Source organism: Callithrix jacchus, chromosome 22, assembly GCF_049354715.1.
Source record: "Callithrix jacchus isolate 240 chromosome 22, calJac240_pri, whole genome shotgun sequence".
Taxonomy (NCBI): Eukaryota; Metazoa; Chordata; class Mammalia; order Primates; family Cebidae; genus Callithrix; species Callithrix jacchus.
In genome coordinates, this window is record NC_133523.1 from 49,238,907 (window position 1) to 49,257,864 (window position 18,958).

The 18,958-nt window shown below is 47.2% G+C and overlaps 2 protein-coding genes across 36 annotated transcripts in view; one reads left to right on the top strand and one right to left on the bottom strand.

The window, feature by feature from the left end:
- Positions 1-8,111, bottom strand: part of ZNF667 (zinc finger protein 667) — a 52,145-nt gene extending 44,034 nt beyond the window's left edge. For 2 of the 23 annotated variants that reach the window (XM_078361665.1, XM_054250512.2), the window contains exons 1-3: positions 8,047-8,111; positions 4,077-4,189; positions 2,844-3,008 (exon numbers count right to left, since the gene is read on the bottom strand). The gene's annotated coding sequence lies outside the window, so the exon portion shown is untranslated. Of the gene's footprint in view, positions 1-432; positions 497-2,843; positions 3,009-3,271; positions 3,335-4,076; positions 4,190-7,088; positions 7,178-7,330; positions 7,545-7,771 lie in introns of those variants that run through there. The other 21 variants (XM_054250515.2, XM_054250509.2, XM_078361667.1 and 18 more) reach the window with 19 other exon arrangements.
- ZNF471 (zinc finger protein 471) overlaps positions 7,634-18,958 on the top strand; it is a 40,601-nt gene continuing 29,276 nt past the window's right edge. For 7 of the 13 annotated variants that reach the window (XM_078361645.1, XM_017967807.4, XM_078361654.1 and 4 more), the window contains exons 1-2: positions 8,162-8,199; positions 12,972-13,184. The gene's annotated coding sequence lies outside the window, so the exon portion shown is untranslated. Of the gene's footprint in view, positions 7,940-8,139; positions 8,349-12,971; positions 13,185-18,958 lie in introns of those variants that run through there. The other 6 variants (XM_078361656.1, XM_078361648.1, XM_078361650.1 and 3 more) reach the window with 5 other exon arrangements.

Consider the following 18,958-nt stretch of genomic DNA (forward strand, 5'->3'; position numbering starts at 1 on the left):
CGGCTGGTGATTGCTGAAGCCGGCCTGAGAGCCCACTCCTTTCAGCCCTGCCTGCCTCCCTCTTGCAGATGCGTGCGTGTGCACACACATGCACACACACACGCACACACACACACACACATGCACACACGCACACACATGCACACACACATGCACACACGCACACGCACACACGCACGCACGCACACGCACACACACATGCACACACATGCACGCACACGTGCACGCACGCACACATGCACACATGCGCACACACATGCACACACACATGCACACACGCACGCACACACATGCACACATGCACACACACACGCACACACACGTGCACACACACGTGCATGCACACACACATGCACACACACACACACACGCACACACACACGTGTATGCGCATCCAGACCTCCCTCATGCTGAGGAAACTCAGGAGCCTACCTTGTTTTTAGCCAGGGTCAAAGGGAAGGGCGAGGCGGCTCCTTACAGTTTCCCATTCCTTTTCCTGGTAAACACATCATTCTGGGGTCAAACCCCCTGAGAGTGACAAGTGTTCCTATCAGCTGTGTTACCCTGAGCAAGCCACTGAACCTCCCTGTGCCACAATTTCCCCACCTCTCAATTGGGGACAATATAAAGCCTACTTCTGGAGGGAGTTGTAAGCATGAAGAGTCAAATTCGGGTCCCACACCCCCACCCCCATGCCAGGGCCTCCCTGCTAGTCCCTGAATGGGCTGCCACAGCCCCACCTCACTTCCTTCAGTCTGCTCAAACCTCACCTTCTCAGCAAACCTCACTACCCATTCCATTGAGTAACGCAAGCTGCCCCACCCCACCTACCTCTCACAGCTGGTTAGATAGTTCTTTTTTCAGTAGCTCTTATCATGGTGTAATACCGTACAGAATTTGCTTACTTGCTATGTCTAGTGCTAACTGTCAGCCACCCTGAGGACAGGAGTCTCTGTATTCCAAGTGCCTTAGAGCAGCATCGAGCACACAGAAAGGGCTTAAGTGTTTGCTAAGTGAATGACTGAATGGCTCTGTCATAAATAGTAACTTCCTTTACCAACACATTTTCAAGGAGCCTTCCCTCAGCCCCTAAACCGGGTAAGCGTGTCTTTCACACGTATCAGTATGACTTCTTCACAGGGGAAACACATCCTACTGTGAGCACATTTGCCTTTCGGCTTCACCTCTTGTCCTCCACCAGACAATGAGCTGACCAATGGTCTCAAGTGTGCAGCTGTGTGACCTTGGGTAAGTTACTGAACCTTGCTGAGTCTTTAACCTCCCTCCTTTACCTTCACAGAAGGAGGGCAGAGGGCTGCTGGGTGAGATGAGATCATAGGAGTCACCGCTGCATTAAGGTGAACTGTATTTTCATCTTGCTGCTGAGGTCACAAGTGCCAGGTGGGGTCAGTTCTGTGGGTCACATGTACTGTCCTTTGCCCATGTGCTCAGGTGTGTGTGTTGAATGTGCTCAGTGCCTGGGTGGCGACATCACCTCCTCAGTTAAGAATGATGGGAATGAAAGCCGTCCTGGATCCTTTATATGCATCACACCATCCCCTTTAGCTTTTAATGGCAAACCAACCACCCAGCGTTCCTATTTTGCATGGCGGGGATGAGAGAAGGTCGATAACCTGCCTGTTGCCACAGAGCTGTAACTGATGGAGCCTGGATTTGAGGCCCTATCCACAAGCTGCACACTCTGCACTCTCATACAGGGCAGAAGTCTACTATCCACCTGGCAGGGTACGGGAGGTGTCAGTGTGGCAAAATCCTTCCTGAAACATCCCCATAGGTATGTTTCCGTCACAGTAGAGTGGCCATAGGAGTTAGGGAAAATTTGAGCACATGATGTTAAGACTGAGGAGTGAGGGCTTGGTGACAAACTGAGTAGACTGGCCTTTGATTCTGACTTTTCTGAGTGAGGCTTCCTTGGTACAGAGATGGGGACCAAGGGATCTGCCCTGAATCCTGGACACCTGAATTCTGGGCTTTGCTGGACCTCAGGACAGTGGCGTGCTGGGAATGTTTAACAAGCAGCTTGCGGCAGGGGTGATTTATAGCGTAGACTAACTTCCATGGAGTAAATACCCTGCTATGGTTTGGATCTGGGTCCCCATCCACATCTCATGTTCAATTGTCATCCCGAATGTTGGAGGTGGGATCTGGTGGGAGGTCACTGGATCATGGGGGTGGATTCTTCATGACTGGTTGAGCATGCTTTAGTGCTGTTCTCATGATAGAGTTCTCGCGAGATCTGGTTGTTTAAAAGTGTGTAGCCCCAGCCTCCTTCCTCTTTCTCCCGCTCTAGCCATGGAAGGCAACTCCTCCCACTTCACCTTCTGCCATGAGTGGAAGTTTCCTGAGGCCTCCCTGGAAGCTGCTATGCATCCTGTACAGCTTGCAGAACTGTGAGCCAATTAAACTTCTTTTCTTTATAAATGACCAGTCTCAGGTATTTCTTTATAGCAGTGTGAGAATGGACTAATACATACTCCCACCACAGCAAGGTGTAAGCTATTGAACTGATGTCACTTGGCATGGGGCTGGGAAGAGCTGTGTACAACGGCCTGGGTGAGCCGGCTCCAGCATACCACTGCTGCAGGGCCTTTAAGAACAAAGCACTATTCTTTGCCTTGGGATTCTCAAACTTTGGGCAGATATCCCTGAACAGGAGAGGAAGACTGATGCCTATTTCTGTGTTTTGAGATATATCCCACAGCAGCTGCCCATAACAGAAAACTCTTTTGATTTCTTGTTTTGAAACATGTTCATTTTTGCATACTACTTCATAATAAATCTGGGTTTGTGTTAATGTAAAAATCATGTTTTAAATGACTTACCAGATAAGCAGATCACTTGGCTTTCCCCTTCCAATTCCTTAAGTAAAATGAATTGTTCCAGAGAGTTGTAAAGCTTTCATGCTGCAGTTTTCACATTGTTCAAGGGTCAAACCAATGAAGACTGAGGCCCACTAAAAAGGCTGAGGATAGAATTCTTATCCAGTGCTAGAGGAGAGAAATTGGAATAACCTCAATGGAGGGCAATTTGGCAATGTCTTTAAGACCAAAGATACACATTCTTTATCCCTGTTGCATACTCTTTAATCCAGCAAGCTTATTTGCTGTACATGTCTTCAGACATCTTTGTATATGTGCAAAATGAGAGACACACAGGGGTGTTCACTGCGGCAGAGTTTATAGAAAGAGGCAGTGCATTCCCTTGGGTAAGGGGGTGGGTCTGCAGCAAGCTGTCTTGGTGTAATATTTACCTCTGCCATCCGCTATCTGTGCGGACTTAGATACTCTGGGTGTCCTCTCCAGGCCTGAGCTTCCTCATCCGTCAGGTGAGACAAAACACAGCAATGATTGTGCGGGGTTGCGGTGAAGAGTAAATCGGTCAAAATACACAACACATTTAAGGTAGCGCCAGGAAGCAGGGCCAATGCTAAGAATATTATTACTTTACTATTACTACCACTATCAGGAGATTGGAAACAACCTAAAGGCCCATCAATAGGAAAATGGCTAAGTGATTATTACACGCATATAATCAACGCCACATATTAAAAGGAACAAAGTCACACCATATTAGTGGTTCCTAATTGGGAGTAATTTTGCCCCCCAGGGGAAATCGCAATGTCTGGGGCTACTTTTGGTTGTCACATCTGGGAGGTGGGGTGTCGCTGGCCTCTAGTGAGTGGAGGCCAGGGAAGCTGGTCACCATCCTGCAATGCACAGGCCAGCCCTCCAGAGCAGAGAACGAGCTGGCTCAAAACCTCAGCTGCACCAGGGCTGAAAAACCTCCAAGGTAAAATGGTATAAGGGGGAAAATACAGAAAAGCCATTTAGAAAAAAGCAAAATAGAGTATACAAATATATGAGTTTGAAAAGCCTCCGGAAGGATAAACACAAAGTTCCTAGCAGTAACTGTCCGTAAAGAAAGGAAGCAGGTTGCATGCGTGGGAAATCCAAAACCTGCTTTCTTCTCTCTATGCTTTGGCATTCCGTGTCATGAACATATAATTACATCTTCAAAACAACAAATGAAGCAAAATAAGGCTGGGTTGCACATACCGCATCAAGGCAGGGCTATAAACTTGGCTCATCTTCTGAGTCCCTGACGATAGATGGGAAAGGGCTTTGAAAGGCACGAAGCTATGTCCTCCTGAGGTAAGGATGGCTGGAACCTGGATAGGAACATGCTTGAAAGAGTTACTGGAGAGTGGCTGTGGCCTCCCTGGAGGCAAATAACTGAGGGGCTTTCCCCTCCTGCCCCGACACCCCTCTGAGCCTGCGGGGCTGTGCTGGGTACTGAATTGAGGGAAGGTCCTGATATACTGAAAAGCAGCCATTAAAGGCACTGCCACAGCCTCGTTGTCTCCTTTGGGCCAGTCAGCTTCTGCTGTACCAGCCGTCAAACATTCAAAGATCACCCCCGGTCTGAACCTGCCAGCCCCAGAGGCCAGGGACGTATGTAGGCAATATCTCCAAAGACCTCGGCACAGCCGTTACGGGAAGAACACAGGCTGTGCACATGCATGTCTCGCCTGCCATTTCTCCACTTTGCCTGGGAACAGATTAGATTTCCTCACTTAAAGGATAGGGCTAGGAGCACCCCTACTCTGAGGACTGTTTCCGACAACATATCCAAGCAGAGGTCACTCGCATCCTCCCCCTGACTCCTCCAAATCAATTTGTCTCATTCCCAAAGGCCCCAAAGGAGCCTGGGCTGCAGGCACTGAGCTGTAGCTCTCAACCGTGTGCGTACACTACTCTCTTGGGAGCTTTCTGATCAATAGTGACGGCTGACGGCAGCACGCTATGCCAGACCAATTAAATCAGCATCTCTGGGGATGGAGGCTGAGCCACTTGCTTGTTTGTTTTTTAAATAAAGCATTCCAGGTTGACAGTAACGTGAAGCCACAGTGTAGAATAATGCCTGAGTCTCAGAGTCTCAACCACGGGGCTGGAGATCTGACCTGTTTCTGTTCAAGTCCAGACCTCAAGGAAGAGAAGAGTCTTTGCTCAGATCAAAGTCAAACTCTTCGATTCGCTAATCCAGGGATTCCCAAGGGTCACTGCTGGTGGCCATTCCTGGCTCTGGAGTTGAGCAAGATGCCCATGGGAAACCTGGATATTGACTCTGAAAAGAGCACCTGCCAACACCCTGTAATCCTTTTACCCTGCTTTACTTTTCAAAATACCTATCAGCACCTATTATAGACATTATTGTTGCCACTCCTACTAAATGCAATCTCCAGCTAAGTAAGAACCTTGCCTGTTTTGCTGAGAGACTGGCACAGCGCCCAATCCAAGGTAGGCGCTCGATGGCTGAATGAATAAACGCATCTCAGAGCTTACCTGGGCTGCAGGCCATGGACACCTTTCTTCTCATCTCAGAACGCTATCCCTTTATCATCTTATCTCAGAACGCTATCCCTTTATCATCTCTTCCCTCCCTGCCTTTCCAGGATCCCTTGCTCTTCTCCCTATCATCATGCCTCAGGTCTGTCCATGGTGCACCTGCACCACGGTCCCCTCAATCAGAGTAATTTTGCCTCTGCAGGGGATACCTGACAGTGTCTGGAGACACTTTTTTTGTTTGTCACAAGCCTGAGGGAGGTGCGGTGTGCTATTGACATGGTAAATAGAGCCCAGGGTTGCTGTACAACATCCTATAATACACAGAATAGCACCCCCTCCCACCACCCAACAAAAAAACTATCTAGCCCCAAACATCCTAGAGCCAACGCTGAGAAACACTGGTCTGGACAGAAACATTTCCAGACCCCTGTGTTATATGGAAACATCCCTTAGGCCCTGACACTTCAAAGTTCTATTCTTAACCCCATGTACTCCCTAAGGACATCTCCATCAGGAAGATCCTTTGGTCCTGACCCCACCTCCTCCATCCTAATGCTGCCCTCCCAGGACCCTGACTACACAATTCCGAACGTAAGCCCTGATCTAGACGTCCAAGTTCTTTTACAGCTGGACCTGAAATCTTTACTCTGGGATTCATCCTTTTGCTTTTCTACACGGATTTTATTCTCCAAGTGTGGGATTCTTAGGCTAATAATAAAACGATGGCCATTTATGCAGCACTTCCTTGTGCCAAGTTCTACTTAAGGTCACCATAAACCTGAGGTTGGCTCTGTTATTCCTACTGTTTTACAGGTGAATCTGAGGGGTGGTGGATTGAAGTGAGCTCTCCCAGTCAGTCACACAGCTAGCCAGTGCTGAAACCAGAAGTCAACACCAGACAGTGGGGCGCCAGTCTATGCTCTTAATTTTCCAAGCTATCCTTGTGGGAAGGGGACGCAACCATTTGCAGCTTCAGAGGAGGGTTCTGTCCTCCCATTGAAATGCAAACATGCAGAAAACAGATGATGCAGGTGCTTGGCAAGGGCAGCGCACCACTGCTCAACCGGACATGGTCAGATGCCCTGGTATGAGGACCAAGACCACCCAGTCCCGAGTTCAGAGATGCAGACTCCCCCAGGATTCACCACTACCTCTGCCTCTGGATGGGGTCAGAGAAAAATGACCACCAGCACTATAACCAACACCTAAACTCGGTGATTAGTATGTGACAAGCTCTGTGCAGGGTGTTTCAGCTATGTCACCCTGTTTCATCCTCCATTAACACCCAGGCAAGTGCTATTAACATGCTATTTTATCAAGTAGGAAAGTCATTACAATGAAACAGAGTCACAGATTTCCAGAGCAGCCTGTCACACCTTCCAGCTGCTCAGAATTCTCCCCAGGAGGGCCTTCATTTCCATGGTGACGGTAAGATGTACACCAGAATGGCACCATCACACAGTCACACACTCACAACCGCAAAGCCACTGAGGCTAAGTGGCAGACACCCAGGCAAATCACACAGTAACCCCAGGATACAATAAACGGCTAGGTCAGCGTGACACACACACACACACACACACACACACACTCTCCAGCAGCAGAAATCTTCACACCCAGCGTTACACACCCACGTCTGGCTTCCCACAGGCTCCATTGTTTCCTTCGCGTGGGTCACGCAGCGATACACACCCGCACTCCCGACACAGACCCCTCACACACCTGCACACACGGCTCGTCTCACACGCGGCGCCCACGTCACCCTCAGGCGCACAAACCCCGAGAGCCACAGCGGCGCAACGGCGCAAACCCCACGCAGTCGCGGGCCCACCACCCACGCAAGCACCCGCGCAGACGCCCATGCCATCGCGGACTCGCAAACCCACGCGCGCCCGGTCTGGGACGTCCACGCAGTAGCCCACGCTCTCAAAGAGACACACTCAGACTCTCACCAGGCCCCTCACCTCGGTCTTCTCGGGCTCCGACCCCAGCGGCGACCACCGTGACAGCAGCGCAGGGACCCCGCGCCTGCGCACTCCCCTCCGGGACCCCGGGACCGCGCACCGCACCCCGCTCCACACGCGCACCACGCAGGTGGGCGCGTGGCCCCGCCCCCAAACAAGGCCACGCGGCGCGCGCTCTCCTGCCTCTTGGGGACAGTTCCACCAGACTCGGCCTGAGGCCCCGCCCCCTCAGCGCCACGCGCACAGGCGCGCTCGCGCATTCGGTGCAGTCCTTGGCGCGGGCGCGCGAGGCCCTGCGCCTGCGCACACCCCCGAGGTTGGCACGCGTACCGGGCTCCTTGGCGACCGACGCCCGACTGTCTTTTAACCTTTCAGGATATCACGTGTGGACAGCGAGGCCCTACCTCCCCAGTTCGCCCCCTTCCCCGCTCCCACACCTACCCGTTCCCGTGTGAGGGGTTATTGTCCCCCGCCCGCCACCGCCCTTCGCCTCCACATTTACGAGGTTTGGAGCCGGCCTCACCCGCGCGTGCGCACTACGGAATCATCGTGCAAAATCTAGCCTCCGGGGTGCAAGGAGGCTGTGGAAGGTCCCACCCAGAACGTGAGGTGAAGAGGGCTTGGGCTGCGCTGGTTTTGATCTGTGCGGGTCTGAGATGAACTGACCCGGGAGAGTAGCGTAGGGATGTTTCTTTCGGCTAAGAGTGGGGACTCACCCGCATCTTCTGCGAAGAGACCCACAGCCCTTTGCGTGGCGCCCGGACTTCATTTCCCAAAGGCCTCTGCGTGGCCTGTGGAGGCTGGTCGGTGCGCTGCTGCGCCTGCGCAGCCGGCGGGCTGTTGGTGAGACCGCGGCGGAGACGGGGGCGGTGAGGCTGACCCGGGCGGGGAGAAGGGGATGGGAGGGAAGAAGCGGAGAGGAGGGGAGAAGCGCGGAGGAGTGAGCGGAAGGTCCGGGGGCGTCCGCCGTAGAGTTGTGTGAGGTGACCGTTGCGTGATTTTGAGTCTGTGACAGAAGGTGTGAAGTGTGGCCTCGTCCGGGTCATCGGGGCGTTTGGGTGCCGGGTTTTGATCGCGCCGTTGTGTAGATGAGACCCACAGTGTGTGACCCTGAATACGTGTTAGGACGAACCGTGGTGTTTCCTTCTACGTGTGTCGCTCAGCGGGTTTTCGTGGTTTCATGCGTGGTGGAGGACACTGACTGTGAGTGTGTGTGCTCGTGGACGTTTGCTGAGCTTCTCCATCGGCTTTTGCTGAAGGGCAGAGTTGAGTAGGTGGAACACGTGCTGTGTGTGGCCGCCGGAAGCCGGAAGTGTTTACTGTCGGCTCTAGAGCCCAGTGTTTGCGGTGTGTACATCTCTGTGGGGAACCACGGACTTCGCATGTGTATGATTGTGTGTATTTACGTATATTCTATGGCTGCTTTTGCACAATGGCGGGGTTCAGTGCTTGTAGCCCGTGAAGCTTAAAATACTATCCGACTGACCCTTTGGAGCCTGGTTTTTGTGCTTGAGTGTTGTGTGTTGGGGGGGAAGCCAGTGTTTTTTTTGAGTGTGTGTGTGGGTACCCGCCCCCCCCCCCCGTATGTTGAGACCCAGTTTTTCTGATTATATAGGTGGGTATACGTGTAAGGAGAATCCAGGGCTTGTGATTTCTCCCAGGTGACTCTTGAACAAGTTTTGGGAACTAGGTAGTAGGGAGAATGTGTGAGGGACTAGTTCTGGTTTCCCATTTTTGTGACTAGTAGGGGTAATAATAAAAATACAAGCTAACAGATACCACTGCTAGGACTTCTGCCATTCCCTCTGTGACTGGCAGCCAGCGCTTACTGATGGCTGTCCCTGGTCAAAAGTGAATTTTTCCATTTAAGGTTTTCTTTGATCCTGTAGGCCGTCCTCTGAGTTGTTCCCTGGAGCAAGTTTCTTTCTACACTGGAGATTGTTCTGAACACCTGGTGATACTAGAATAAGGGGTGTGGTCAAGAGAGTCAAGAAACCTTAGGAGAAATCTGTCACTTGGCAGTGTTTCTTTTCTTTAAACCACCTCCCAAGAATGTGTCTTTCTTTCTGCTGTTTTAGGGGCGCTTTGGTGCGAGAATCTGGGAAGTCCTGGACTGAGGGAAAAAGCTTTATGCCTCAAGACTGCATGTCCTAGTTCAGAGAAACTATAGTGCGAGGGTCAGATGTCTTGGATCCTGATCAGGCTCTGCTGTGCCTATTCTCTGAATGAAGCAACTATCTCCCAAGACACCCATGAGCTTTCTAAGATAGAACCTTCGTCCCCGAGTCCAGGTCCAGAATCCAGTCCTGGCATTGGATTTGGTCAGACCTACCCTCACTCTTACCCCATGGCTCCCCTCCCCCTCTCCTCTGCCCCAGGTACCCACGGGAATTATAGGTACAAATTCAATACCTGACTCCATAATAGCTCCACAGTATCTGGAATCCTATTATGACAACGTGTTTGTGTTTGAAAAATGAGGGAAAGGAGAGTAGGGGAAGAAAGGGTTTCTGAGCTGATCTTGAGGACTACAGGGCAGATTTGGCTCTTATAGTTCCTTTCTTTCTCCCTAACTTTCAAGATGGTATTGTGGCCACATCTGTGGAATGCTGGAGTCGTTTCCTATTTACAGATAACAAAAAAAATGCATATTGTTAGGCAGGATAGAATCAATTTAGGGAAAAAAATAACAAGGAAAGTTTTAGGAAAAAAGTAGTATTTAGGAGGGTTGAAGTCATTAGATGAAGAAAATATGCTCTTTTAAGTAGAATATATCTGCATTGTGGTTTTTTAAAAAAGCTTTCAGAAGAGTAAATGGTAAGAAGTGCTGCCACCTTGATCCAGTTCTCTCCCTAAAGCTAATTAACTTTTCATTGTGAAATCATTGTAAACTCACAGGAAGTTGCAAAAATAGTACCTTTCGCCCAGCTTGTCCCAGTGGCGACATTCTACATGCCAGTGGTATAATATCAAACCGAGAGGTTGATGCTGGAACAGTACTGACGACTAGACCACAGACCTTGTTCACATTTTACCACTTTTAACATGTACTCGTTCATTTTATTCGCTTTTTGCCATTATTACACTCAAGATACTGAATCCCCTAATCCAGGAATAGGATGTGTATTTCAATTCATTCAGGCCTCTTAAGTCCATGGGTAGGGTTTTCAAGTTGTCATAAAGGTCTTGTTAAGTATATTACTAGATTTTTTCTTCTTTGTTATTGTAAATGGTGTCATTTTACTCTTCCTATTTTCTGTATATTTTGTGTGGTGTATTTATTAGTCTTTTCTCACATTGCTACAAAGAAATACCTGAGACTGGGGAGTTTATAAAGAAAAGAGGTATCATTGGCTCATAGTTTTGCAGGCCATGTAGGAAGCATAGGAGTGGCTTCTGCTTTTGGGGAGACCACAGGAAATTTCTGACGGTGGGAATGCAAAGGGGGAGTGAGGAGTCTCACATGGCAGGACCACAAGCAAGAGAAATGTGCTACATACTTTTAAATGACTAGATCTCACAAGAACAAACTAACCTGAAGGCAGTACCAAGGGGATGGTGCTAAACCATTCTTGAGAAACCAACCCCTTGATCCAGTCACCCCCCACCAGGCCCCACCTCCAACACTGGCGACTCCAATTCAACATGAGATTTGATGAGGATGCAGATCCAAACCATATCAGTGTATTACTTATTTTTTTGGTTCATATAATATTGCTTTATGTAAACATAACATTACTTATTTAACTCTTACTGTCACATAGGTTTTTTTGCCTTAATTTTGGCTATTATAACCAATGCTATCCTGATACATTTTTCAGCTGATTTTCACACTCATCTGTAATCATTTCCTTAGGATCCATTTCTGTATATTTTTCTTTCCAATTATGTTGGAGCATTTTAAACTTAGTTGATCTCCCACTATTTAAAAAATTACACCATTTGGATGGAACACTAAGTAGCCTGTAATGTTTGCCTACTGTGTGATCTAAGTACTGTAGGAAATCATCACTTTAAATTCATATGCTCTTAAAAACACACCTAACAAAAAATGATACGCTTGAAAATGGACTTTTTTAGTGTAGCTGCAAATTCTACCAAGATAAAGTGGGTTACATAAAGCTGTTTTTCTCTCTTTGGCAGTAAAATATGACTCAAACTTGCTAACTTTCTTCCCTGTGATGTATTGGTTGGCTCCAACTGCTATAATGAAGTACCACAGACTTGGTGGCGTAAACAACAGAAATTGGTGGTATCTTCATATCATTTTCCCCTATGCTTGTCTCTGTGTGCAAATTTCACCTTGAAAACTTTTCCTTTTAATTGTTATAATTTTCTTATTTTTAATTTTTGTGTATACACAGTAGGTGTATATATTTATGGGGCACATGAAATTTTTTGAGAAGTTTCCTTTTTTTTAATAACGATACTAGTTAGAATAGATTGGAGTCTACCCTGATGACCTCATTTTGATGTAACTAACTTATGTCTGCGGCAACCAAGTCAAGTCACATTCTGAGGTATAGGAGAGGGGGTTAGGCCTTCAGCATGAGAATTTGTGGAGACATGTTTTAATCTATACACATGAGAAAAATGTCTCCATTTTATGTCTTCTTAATATGGTGTTGCTAAAACATAATCCTGTTTTATGTAGCATCAAATGTTAAGTTTATGTTTTTTGGTTTGTTTTGGCTAAGACAGGTTCCATGTGAGGAGAGGCATTTTAAAACATATCCTGATTTTTTAAAAATCACATATGGTAAGATGACAGACATGGGGGCAACTGCCTTTGCAAAAATAGTTTATTACTCCCATTTTCCAGCAGAAGGGAGCATGTCACACCATACAGGGCAGCATGGGAAGTGTCAAAATTTGGTCAGGAGGCAGGGGTGCCTACAGAGAAAGGAAAAAGCCCAGACCCAGACCCTTTATCATGTTTTCTCTAGGAGAGGCAAAGCCAGGCTGGGGAAACAATTTAGGGTTGTCTAGTTGAAATAATGTTGCCAGGCTCCAGGCTGTCGGGGTGGTCTCTGGTTGCCTGGTCCCCAGGTTGGTTTACGGCAGGGGAAATAGTGGTTAGTCTATGGGAGTTAGATGAAGATGGTAATTGGGGATATGAGCCATGGATTGGTTGGTTGCATATAAATGGCATGTTTCTGGGCAAGTTGTTTACTGCCTTTAAGAATTAGCTGGCTGTAGGAGGGGCCCTCCCCAGCCAACTGCAGCTAGCTCCCCTACTCCAATATGTTGGAGCATAATAAAATATACAAAATAAAAACATTAAAATAAGAGGCAGGACACGAAAGATTACGTATCATGTGGTTCCACTTATATTCAGTCTCTAGAATAAGCAAGCCCATAGATACAGAGAGCAGATTACTATTTGCTTTGTGTTAGAGGAATGGGCGGTGAGGAGCGGGGTGGCTAACGGTTATGGGGTTTCTTTTTGACACGATAAAAGTATTCTAAAATTGACTGTCAGTTACACGTCTATGAATACACTAAAAGTTACTGATCTTTACATTTTGTATGGGCGAATTATGGTTTATTACTATATCTCAATAGAACTATTTTTTTTAAAGATACAGTAGTGGGGTCAGAAGTCAAAGTGAAGTAGATGACGTTTTTCTTTCCTATTCAGGAATCAGTCGAATGATGAAGATCCTTAGTCTGATCCACTCCAGGAGAGATCTCAGCTGGTTCCCGTCTATTGCCATTTGGAATATTAAATAGTTTGTGAAGGATAGAAACTAAGTCTGTACAAGAAGGTATAGAGTCAGAATGGCCACGCTTCTACACCTGCCTCCTCCCCACTCAGTTCTTCCCCAGGTCATTCTTCAGTTCCAAGGCCAAGGTAAGCTAACAGTGGAATATAAGTATGGACTGTTTTTCTGTCTGTCCTGAATGCCAGCACTTCAGGAGTAGTTAAAATGTGATTCAGTAGCATGAGAATATTAGAAAACCTGGTTGTAGGCTACAATGTCATATACTAGATAATATCCTTGGTGTTACCCTAGAGAATACCCAGTCTTCATGAGTTAAATACATCTCTGCTGCATCTACTGTGAAATACTGGACGTCGAGTTGCCCACATGGGAAGCAGCTGAATTAGAAATCACCACCTACAAGTTAGAGGAAATAAAGATTTGATGCTTGCTTTTTTTTGTTGTTGTTGTTGTTGAGACAGAATTTTTCCCTTGTCGCCCAGGCTGGAGTGCAATGGCACAATCTCAGTTCACTACAACCTCCGCCTCCCGGGTTCAAGCAATTCTCCTGCCTCAGCCTCCTTAGTAGCTGGGATTACAGGTGTGTGCCTGGCTAATTTTGTATTTTCAGTAGAGACGGGGGTTTCACCATGTTGGTCAGACTGGTCTCAAACTCCTGACCTCAAGTGAGCCACCCACCTCGGCCTCCCAAAGTGCTGGGATTACAGGTGTGAGCCAGTGCACACAGCCGATGCTTACTTTTAAACACAGTTGGCTTTTTCCAGTCATCATATCATCTGCATGTCTATGTAGGACATGTCTTCCCAGGCAGTGTCACAGGCCTCTGATGCATAATCTGAGTAGGTCTAAAAGGAAGCTCTAACGTGGAGTGTCCCTGGGCCTATAAGTGTAAATTCAGACTCTCCTTGGATTATATTTTAAATCCCAGGATACAAAAGACATTAAATTGCATGAACCTCTTCAAGCTTATCTTATGCATTAGTGTATTCTCATATCATAGTGCATTATCTTAGCTGTATTTCTGTTATTGACTGGATTGTGTCCTCCCCAGGAATTCCTATGTTGAAGCCATAACCCCAAGTGTTACTGTATGTGGAAAAACAGTCTTTACAAACTAATTAAGTTAAATGAGTTTATAAGGGTAGGACCCTAATTGGATACTAGTGTGGCCTTGTAAGAATTAAAAAAGAGAGCTGCCCGTCTCTGTCTCTTCACCATGTGAGGTCACAGCAGGAAGGTGGCCATCTGCAAGCCAGGAAAAGAGCCCTCACCGAAACCTAATCATAATTGCAGTCTGATCTCAGATTTCTGGTCTCTAGAACTATGAGAAAATAAATGTCTGGGCTAGGTGTGGTGGCTCATGCCTGTAATCCCAGCACTTTGGGAGGCTGAGGCAGGCAGATCACCTGAGGTCAGGAGTTTGAGACCAGCCTGGCCAACATGGTAAAACCCTGTCTCTACTGAAAATTCAAAAATTAGCCAGGCGTGGTAACATACACCTGTAGTCCCTGCTACTCAGGAGGCTAAAGCAGGAGAATCATTTGAACCTGGGAAGTGGAGGTTGCAGTGAGCTGAGATCATGCCACTACACTCCAGTCTGGGTGACAGAGTGAGACTCTGTCTCCAAAAAAAGAGAGAAATGTCTGTTGTTGAAGGCATCCAGTCTATAGTATTTTGTTAATGGCAGCCTGAGCTACTTACACATTTTCTATTTATCTGCTTATTTACTATAAAGGTTAATGTTTTAAATCGTGAATTTATGATTCTGGACAGCATATTTACTTTGTTATTTTACACAAATTTGGCATGGTGCTTGGCACATAATAGAAACTAAAGAAAATGGTGGATTAATAAATCGTAAAAACAGACAAAGATCAAGCTCTGCAATATTACTGATTTAATCTCAGAAATTTCTGGTTTGAACATTGGCTGTCAAGATTTCATTTGTTAAAAAAAAGGTAGCTTAAGGCTGGGCGTGGTGGCTCACGCCTGTAATCCCAGCACTTTGGGAGGCTGAGGCGGGTGGATCACGAGGTTGAGAGATCGAGACCATCCTGGCCAACATGGTGAAACCCCATTTCCACTAAAAATATAAAAAAATTACCTGGGCATGGTGGCACACGCCTGTAATCCCAGCTACTCAGGAGGCTGAGGCAGGAGAATTGCTTGAACCCGGGAGGCAGAGGTTGCAGTGAGCCAAGGTCGCACCACTGCACTCCAGCCTGACGCCTGGTGACAAAAAAAAAAAGGCCAGGCGCGGTGGCTCACGCCTGTAATCCCAGCACTTTGGGAGGCCGAGGCGGGTGGATCACGAGGTCAAGAGATCGAGACCATCCTGGTCAACATGGTGAAACCCTGTCTCTACTAAAAATACAAAAAATTAGCTGGGCATGGTGGTGCGTGCCTGTAATCCCAGCTACTCAGGAGGCTGAGGCACGAGAATTGGCCTGAACCCAGGAGGCGGAGGTTGCGGTGAGCCGAGATCGTGCCATTGCACTCCAGCCTGAGTAACAAGAGCGAAACTCCATCTCAAAAAAAAAAAAAGTAGCTTAAAGAGGCTACAAAGTCTAGAGAGGACAGAGGGATTATTTTACACAGGATAGTCAGGGGAGGCTACTTTGATAGGTGGCATTTAGCAGTGAGGCTTCCTGATCTCAGCATGACTGTTCTGCTTGGTTAAGATTGCAGCTCTGTCCACTGTAGTTGAGGAATTATCCTTAGAGAATGGGGAGGTAAAGAGACTTGGCTTGTTAACAGGTTCTCCTCTCGCGTGAGTCTTAGTCATGCATGGCTTTTTGTCCACTGCTTGAAAACTTCCCCCGATGTAGTTTAATTTTATACTGTGCTATTGTGCCATGCTGCGACCCTTTCAACTCCAAAAGGGATGGCACTGTATGTGAGATGGAACTTACAGAGTGAGCCAGTGGTGGGAGGCTGAACAGGAGAACTGCCGCTGCCTACAGAAAGCGTGCACTCTATATAGCATTTTCACTTAACATCGTTCTAACAGCACCTATGTGGCAACCCTCATTTAACCCAAGACAGAAAGCCTCAATCCCCCATAGGGCCGGCGTTCCACAGGACAGGACAGGGACTCAGATATTCATCATAGATAAAGGTGAATCTCCAGGTTGGCCATATTTGGAACTCTGAACATGCATTCAGGTGCGTCTGCCATACTGGGTCATTTTCAGAGTATGCTGAAGTTATTCTGTCAGCTGTGTCTACCATACACAGTTGCATCCATCATATACTATGATAGGAAGAGTTGTCGCGTAGAAGTTCATCATAGCCCAAAGCAGAACTCGTGTTTTCAGTATTGTTTGAAGGGGTTAAGCAGAGAGAATTGAGTCAGGAGATTACCAGGAAGGTACACGGTTTTTTTATGGGATTGCAGGTGCCTGAATATAGTGATGACAGAATAAAGTCCATTTTTTTTGTCCCCGTCTCACTTTCTATATTGCTTGTAGAGAATAAAGTTCTTGTGGAAGGAATATTTTCAGAGGATTTGAGAGCATGGTGTTGAAGAGTTAAGGAAACAGCGTATATGACCTTTTAGTGCTAGATGCTTACATGCCAGTGAATCATCCTTACACTGTCGCAAATGTATGCTTCTCTCTCCCACCCTCTCACTTACCAGTCATATCCCACCATTCCTGGAGCCTCTCCTACCCTGAGGTCAGGTGAGAACCTTGCTGTGTAGTTTGGCTCAGAGGCTTACCATCAATAACCAGGTTCCTTTATATCCTGAAGTTATCTACTGAACACTTGAAAAATAAATTAACCTCAGCAAACTATAGAAAGTAGGAGACACTGCTAGCCAGCCTGTGACAAACATTTACTCAGTGCTGTGTGCTGGCTTATTTGCATTGTGTTTTGCAAAAGTCTTAAAATCACAGTCATATCCAGATTTTTGTTCAAGTGATTCTCCTGCCTCATCCTCCTGAGTAGCTGTGATTACAGGCAGCTGCCACCATGCCTGGCTGATTTTTGTATTTTTAATAGTGATGGGGTTTCACCATGTTGGCCAGGTTGATCTTGAACTCCTGGCCTCAATGGTAGGTACATTCCTATGGAAGGCAAGCATTTCATAAATAGTCTTCTAACATTGTTTGGACTTCTTCTGTGTTTGTCCCTACCGCTAATCTGCCCTGAACAGTGAACAGTGAACTGGAAGGTTTAGGCAGTATGCGGGGTGGTTACATTTTTTTGGTCTGGAGTCAGGTCCCTGTTGTTCTTTGTTTTGTTTCTGAGGCAGCATCTTGCTCTGTTGCTCAGGCTAGAGTTCAGTGGTGCAACCACAGTTCACTGCAGCCTCCAACTTCCTGCGCTCAAGTTATTTTCCTTCTCTCAGCCTCTGGAGTAGTGGGGACTACAGGCATACTACCACGTATAGTTATTCTTTAAATGTTTTGTAGGGATGGGGTGTCACTCTGTTGCCAGGCTGATCTTGAACTCCTTAACTCAAGTGATCCTCCTGCATCGGCTTCTTAAAGTGCTGAGGTTACAGGCCTGAGCCACCACACCCAGCCTCCGTTGATCTCAATCCCAGACCATTCTTGCATAATATATTTGAGTGTCAAGTTTGCCTTCTGTTAAATAGGACTGTCCCTAGTACCTGCCTCGTAGTGATACTGTGGGGGTTGGATAATAACAATGACAACCAAAATGACACCTAAGACACTAAGTAATTTCTTAGATGCCAGACATGGTTTCAGAATTCTACGTGTGTATCTCATTTAATACTCAGTGCAACTCTTGAAGATGGGCGGCTCTTCTCTCCTACCCCACTGTTGCCTCAGATCGTACAGGTGGAAGTGGTGTTCTTCCTACTATTGCTACTCCGAAGCATTCATTTTTCATTTTTCAACTTAATTCTCTTGACTCTCATATTGTGTGACGGGGAAAGGAAACCTGGTGGCACCTGGCACCTGATGGTAGACTACAGGCAATTAAAGAAGGAGTTTGCTGAGATACACCCTGCTGTGTCTAATACAATCTAAGTGATAGAACAACTGTACAAACTGCAGGTACTTATCATCTGTATTAGATTTAGCCAATGTTCTTCTCTTAGCCAGATCTCTTTACTCTTTTCTTTTCTTTCCTAAGAATAGGTTTGGCTGTAGTCCAGTAGCACCATCATAGCTCACTGTAGCGTTGACCTCCGGGGCTCAAGCGATTCTCCAGCTCCAGCCTCCTGAGTAGCTGGGACCACTCAGGAGGTGTGCCATCAAGGTGCACCACCAAGCCCAGCTAACTTTTTTTTTTGAGGCGGAGTTTCGCTCTTGTTACCCAGGCTGGAGTACAATGGCGCGATCTTGGCTCACCACAACCTCCGCCTCCTGGGTTCAGGCAATTCTCCTGCCTCAGCCTCCTGAGTAGCTGGGATTACAGGCACACGCCACCATGCCCAGCTAATTTTTTGTATTTTTAGTAGAGACGGGGTTTCACCATGTTGACCAGGATGGTCTCGATCTCTTGACCTCGTGATCCACCCGCCTCTGCCTCCCAAAGTGCTGGGATTACAGGCTTGAGCCACCGCGCCCGGCCCTAACTTTTTTTATTTTCTGCAGAGATGAGGTCCAGCTATGTTGCCCAGGTTGGTCTTAAACTCTTGACCTCAAGTGATCTCCCGCCTCAGCCTCCCGAAGTGCTGAGATTGTAGACACATACTAGATTTGTCTACCTCATTCTTCGGTTTCTCGACTCCTTCTGTGTTTGGGGACTGCTTCGCATATACAGCCCTTTCACAAAATAGGTCCCACAGAATGATTGACTTAATTCTGTGCATCCAGCTGAAATCCCAGGTACTAGCTGGGAAGGCAGACCAAAAGTGATTAAAAGAGAAATCTTCATAGACATTTGATACTCTACCAGGAGAGTGGGTTCTACCATCCTCCAT